Below are 6000 nucleotides of genomic sequence, written 5' to 3'. Positions count from 1 at the left end.
TCCTTTCCGATTAATATGGCTTAATTTGAAACGAGAAAAATACACTGCGGTCAATGTATGTAACAATACGCTCTTTACGGTCACTATATATAGTTTTGCGGCGATTATACGATCACTAGCTCATCGTAGAGCACCGTATTGCACCCTACTGACCGGCCACATAGTCGACGTGGCACTTTGTTGACTGGTTAAATTGTCACCTGGTTTCTGGGTCCCAACTGTCAGTTGGCAGAGCAAAGAAATCAATTAAACAAAACTTTACGCAGGCGCGACACAAGTCCAACCCTTGCGCACGAACCGCCCTGGCTGTGTATGTGAGCTCATGCACGTGTCCTCCCTCGGTCTTCCAACAAAGAGTGTACATCGGCTATAAAACAAAGAGTGTAGTACATGATGTACATCTACACTTCCAATGCATTTAGCCTTTAATCTAAATCGATATAGGCTGTAGGTATAGGCTACATATCTATCCTTAATTACAGCATGCAACGGCCTTCATTTAATATTATTATCTCAATGGTCGCATGCAAACATAAGTCTGCTACTTTTGGGCGTTAATTATGCCCTGGTCAATGTGTAAATCTCTAAATGTACAGTCTTTCATGGACATAGGGAGTAGGTAGAGCACTTGAGCGTGAGTGTGTGTGTTGCGTTGTGTGCTGTGTGCCGCATGGGTGCGTGAGTGTTGCGTGCGTCCATGTGTACGTGTGAGTGTTGCATGTTGCATGCATGCATGCATGGGGCTTACTCCCTCCCATTGACATGTTCATATTTCAAGCTTTCTCTGTTCCCTCCATCCTCCATATGGTAATACTCCCTCTGTTCCCAAATAGTACGGAGTAAAAGCCTCCCTCTGTTCCCAAATACGGAGTATTTGTCTTTCTACAGATTTCAACAAGTGACTAGATACGGAGAAAAATGAGTGAAGTGAGCGTAGAGGCATAGGCATACTGTAGAAAGGAAGTCCTCGTGATCCATTATTCCCCATCTCGGTCAGAGAGAACTATTCAACTAGTCTTCACATAAACGCATAAACCTGGCAGCAGATGCCACTGTTGGGGAACGTAGTAATTTCAAAATTTTCCTACGCACACGCAAGATCATGGTGATGCACAGCAACGAGAGGGGAGAGTGTTGTCTACGTACCGTCGTAGACCGAAAGCGGAAGCGTTAGCACAACGCGGTTGATGTAGTCGTACGTCTTCACGATCCGACCGATCAAGTACCGAACGCACGGCACCTCCGAGTTCTGCACACGTTCAACTCGATGAGGTCCCTCGAACTCCGATCCAGCCGAGTGTTGAGGGAGAGTTTCGTCAGCACGATGGCGTGGTGACGATGATGATGTTCTACCGACGCAGGGCTTCGCCTAAGCACCGCTACGATATGATCGAGGTGGATTATGGTGGAGGGGGGCACCGCACACGGCTAAGAGATCAAGAGATTAATTGTTGTGTCTATGGGGTGCCCCTGCCCCCGTATATAAAGGAGCAAGGGAGGGAGGTGGCCGGCCTAGGAGGAGGGCGCGCCAAGGGGGGAGTCCTACTCCCACCGGGAGTAGGACTCCTCCTTCCCTTGTTGGAGTAGGAGAGAAGGAAAGAGGGGGGGAGGAACAAGGAAAAGTGGGCTGCACCCCTTGTCCAATTCGGACCAGAGGGGGGCGCGCGCCTCCTTCCTTTTGGCCTCTCTCCTCTATTCCCGTATGGCCCAATAAGGCCCATATACTCCCCGGCGAATTCCCGTAACTCTCCGGTACTCCGAAAAATACCCGAATCACTCGGAACCTTTCCGATGTCCGAATATAGTCGTCCAATATATCGATCTTTATGTCTCGACCATTTCGAGACTCCTCGTCATGTCCCCGATCTCATCCGGCACTCCGAACTCCTTCGGTACATCAAAACTCATAAACTCATAATATAACTGTCATCGAAACCTTAAGCGTGCGGACCCTACGGGTTCGAGAACAATGTAGACATGACCGAGACACGTCTCCGGTCAATAACCAATAGTGGAACCTGGATGCTCATATTGGCTCCCACATATTCTACGAAGATCTTTATCGGTCAGACGGCATAACAACATACGTTGTTCCCTTTGTCATCGGTATGTTACTTGCCCGAGATTCGATCGTCGGTATCTCAATACCTAGTTCAATCTCATTACCGGCAAGTCTCTTTACTCGTTCCGTAATACATCATCCTGTAACTAACTCATTAGTTGCAATGCTTGCAAGGCTTAAGTGATGTGCATTACCGAGAGGGCCCGGAGATACCTCTCCGACAATCGGAGTGACAAATCCTAATCACAAAATACGCCAACCCAACAAGTACCTTCGGAGACACCTGTAGAGCACCTTTATAATCACCTAGTTACGTTGTGACGTTTGGTAGCACACAAAGTGTTCGTCTGGTAAAAGGGAGTTGCATAATCTCATAGTCATAGGAACATGTATAAGTCATGAAGAAAGCAATAGCGACAAACTAAACGATCAAGTGCTATGCTAACGGAATGGGTCAAGTCAATCACATCATTCTCCTGATGATGTGATCCCGTTAATCAAATGACAACTCATGTCTATGGTTAGGAAACATAACCATCTTTGATCAACGAGCTAGTCAAGTAGAGGCATACTAGTGACACTCTGTTTGTCTATGTATTCACACATGTATTATGTTTCCGGTTAATACAATTCTAGCATGAATAATAAACATTTATCATGATATAAGGAAATAAATAATAACTTTATTATTGCCTCTAGGGCATATTTCCTTCAGTCTCCCACTTGCATTAGAGTCAATAATCTAGTTCACATCACCATGTGATTAACACCCATAGTTCACATCGACATGTGACCAACACCCAAAGGGTTTACTAGAGTCAATAATCTAGTTCACATCGCTATGTGATTAACACCCAAAGAGTACTAAGGTGTGATCATGTTTTGCTTGTGAGAGAAGTTTAGTCAACGGGTCTGCCACATTCAGATCCGTACGTATTTTGCAAATTTCTATGTCAACAATGCTCTGCATGGAGCTACTCTAGCTAATTGCTCCCACTTTCAATATGTATCCAGATTGAGACTTAGAGTCATCTGGATCAGTGTCAAAACTTGCATCGACGTAACCCTTTACGACGAACCTTTTGTCACCTCCATAATCGAGAAACGTATCCTTATTCCACTAAGGATAATTTTGACCAATGTCCAGTGATCTACTCCTAGATCACTATTGTACTCCCTTGCCAAACTCAGGGCAGGGTATACAATAGGTCTGGTACACAGCATGGCATACTTTATAGAACATATGGCTGAGGCATAGGGAATGACTTTCATTCTCTCTCTATCTTCTGCCGTGGTCGGGTTTTGAGTCTTACTCAACTTCACACCTTGTAACACAGGCAAGAACTCCTTTTTGACTGTTCCATTTTGATCTACTTCAAAAAAATTGTCAAGGTTTGTACTCATTGAAAAACTTATCAAGCGTCTTGATCTATCTCTATAGATCTTGATGCTCAATATGTAAGCAGCTTCACCGAGGTCTTTCTTTGAAAAACTCCTTTCAAACATTCCTTTATGCTTTGCAGAATAATTCTACATTATCTCCGATCAACAATATGTCATTCACATATACTTATCAGAAATGTTGTAATGCTCCCACTCACTTTCTTGTAAATACAGGCTTCACCGCAAGTCTGTATAAAACTATATGCTTTGATCAACTTATCAAAGCATTTATTCCAACTCCGAGATGCTTGCACCAGTCCATAGATGGATCGGTGGAGCTTGCATATTTTGTTAGTACCTTTAGGATTGACAAAACCTTCTGGTTGCATCATATACAACTCTTCTTTAATAAATCCATTAAGGAATGTAGTTTGTTTTATCCATTTGACAGATTTCATAAAATGCGGCAATTGCTAACATGATTCGGACAGACTTAAGCATAGATACGAGTGAGAAACTCTCATCGTAGTCAACACCTTCAACTTGTCAAAAACCTTTTTGTGACAATTCTAGCTTTGTAGATAGTAACACTACTATCAGCGTCCGTCTTCCTCTTGAAGATCCATTTAATCTCAATGGCTCGCCGATCAATGGGCAAGTCAATCAAAGTCCATACTTTGTTCTCATACATGGATCTCATCTCAGATTTCATGGCCTCAAGCCATTTCGCGGAATCTGGGCTCATCATCGCTTCCTCATAGTTCGTAGGCTCATCATGGTCAAGTAACATGACCTCCAGAACAGGATTACCATACCACTCTGGTGCGGATCTCACTCTGGTTTACCTACGAGGTTCGGTAGTAACTTGATCTGAAGTTACATGATCATCATCATTAGCTTCCTCACTAATTGGTGTAGTAGTCACAGGAACAGATTTCTGTGATGAACTACTTTCCAATAAGGGAGCAGGTACAGTTACCTCATCAAGTCCTACTTTTCTCCCACTCACTTATTTCGAGAGAAACTCCTTCTCTAGAAAGGATCCATTCTCAGCAATGAATATCTTGCCTTCAGATCTGTGATAGAAGGTGTACCCAACATTTTCTATTGGGTATCCTATGAAGACGCACTTCTCCGATTTGGGTTTGAGCTTATCAAGTTGAAACTTTTTCACATAAGCATTGCAACCTCAAAACTTTAAGAAATGACAGCTAGGTTTCTTGCCCAAACCATAGTTCATACGTGTCGTCTCAACGGATTTAGATGGTTGCCCTATTTAACCGTGAATGTAAGCTGTCTCTAATGCATAACCCCAAAACGATAGTGGTAAATTGGTAAGAGACATCATAGATCGCACCATATCTAATAAAGTACGGTTACGACGTTCGGACACACCATTACACTGTGGTGTTCCAGGTGGCGTGACTAGTGAAACTATTTCACATTGTTTTAACTGAAGGCCAAACTCGTAACTCAAATATTTTACTTCTGCGATCATATCGTAGAAACTTTTATTTTTGTTACGATGATTCTCCACTTCACTCCGAAATTCTTTGAATTTTTCAAATGTTTCAGACATGTGTTTCATCAAGTAGATATACTCATATCTGCTCAAATCATCTGTGAGGATCATAAAGTAATGATACCTTCCGCGAGCCTCAATATTCTATGAAGATCTTTATCGGTCAGACGACATAACAACATACGTTGTTCCCTTTGTCATCGGTATGTTACTTGCCCGAGATTCGATCGTCGGTATCTCAATACCTAGTTCAATCTCGTTACCGGCAAGTCTCTTTACTCGTTCCGTAATACATCATCCTGTAACTAACTCATTAGTTGCAATGCTTGCAAGGCTTAAGTGATGTGCATTACCGAGAGGGCCCGGAGATACCTCTCCGACAATCGGAGTGACAAATCCTAATCTCGAAATACGCCAACCCAACAAGTACCTTCGGAGACACCTGTAGAGCACCTTTATAATCACCTAGTTACGTTGTGACGTTTGGTAGCACACAAAGTGTTCGTCTGGTAAACGGGAGTTGCATAATCTCATAGTCATAGGAACATGTATAAGTCATGAAGAAAGCAATAGCAACAAACTAAACGATCAAGTGCTATGCTAACGGAATGGGTCAAGTCAATCACATCATTCTCCTGATGATGTGATCCCGTTAATCAAATGACAACTCATGTCTATGGTTAGGAAATATAACCATCTTTGATCAACGAGCTAGTCAAGTAGAGGCATACTAGTGACACTCTGTTTGTCTATGTATTCACACATGTATTATGTTTCCGATTAATACAATTCTAGCATGAATAATAAACATTTATCATGATATAAGGAAATAAATAATAACTTTATTATTGCCTCTAGGGCATATTTCCTTCAGATGGGACACGTAATTAATAAGCTAAACCAGCGTGTTGGTGTTACTAAATCAGCCTTACCCAGTACTGCCATCTCTTCTTCTTCCTCCTCTCTTCCCCATCGTCGGCCACACACCATTTACCCCCTCTCACTGCTCGCCCGCCCGCGCCATCTTCCTTGG

The sequence above is a fragment of the Triticum urartu genome, chromosome 6, assembly GCF_003073215.2.
Source record: "Triticum urartu cultivar G1812 chromosome 6, Tu2.1, whole genome shotgun sequence".
Taxonomy (NCBI): domain Eukaryota; kingdom Viridiplantae; phylum Streptophyta; class Magnoliopsida; order Poales; family Poaceae; genus Triticum; species Triticum urartu.
This window is presented reverse-complemented; position numbering follows the sequence as displayed.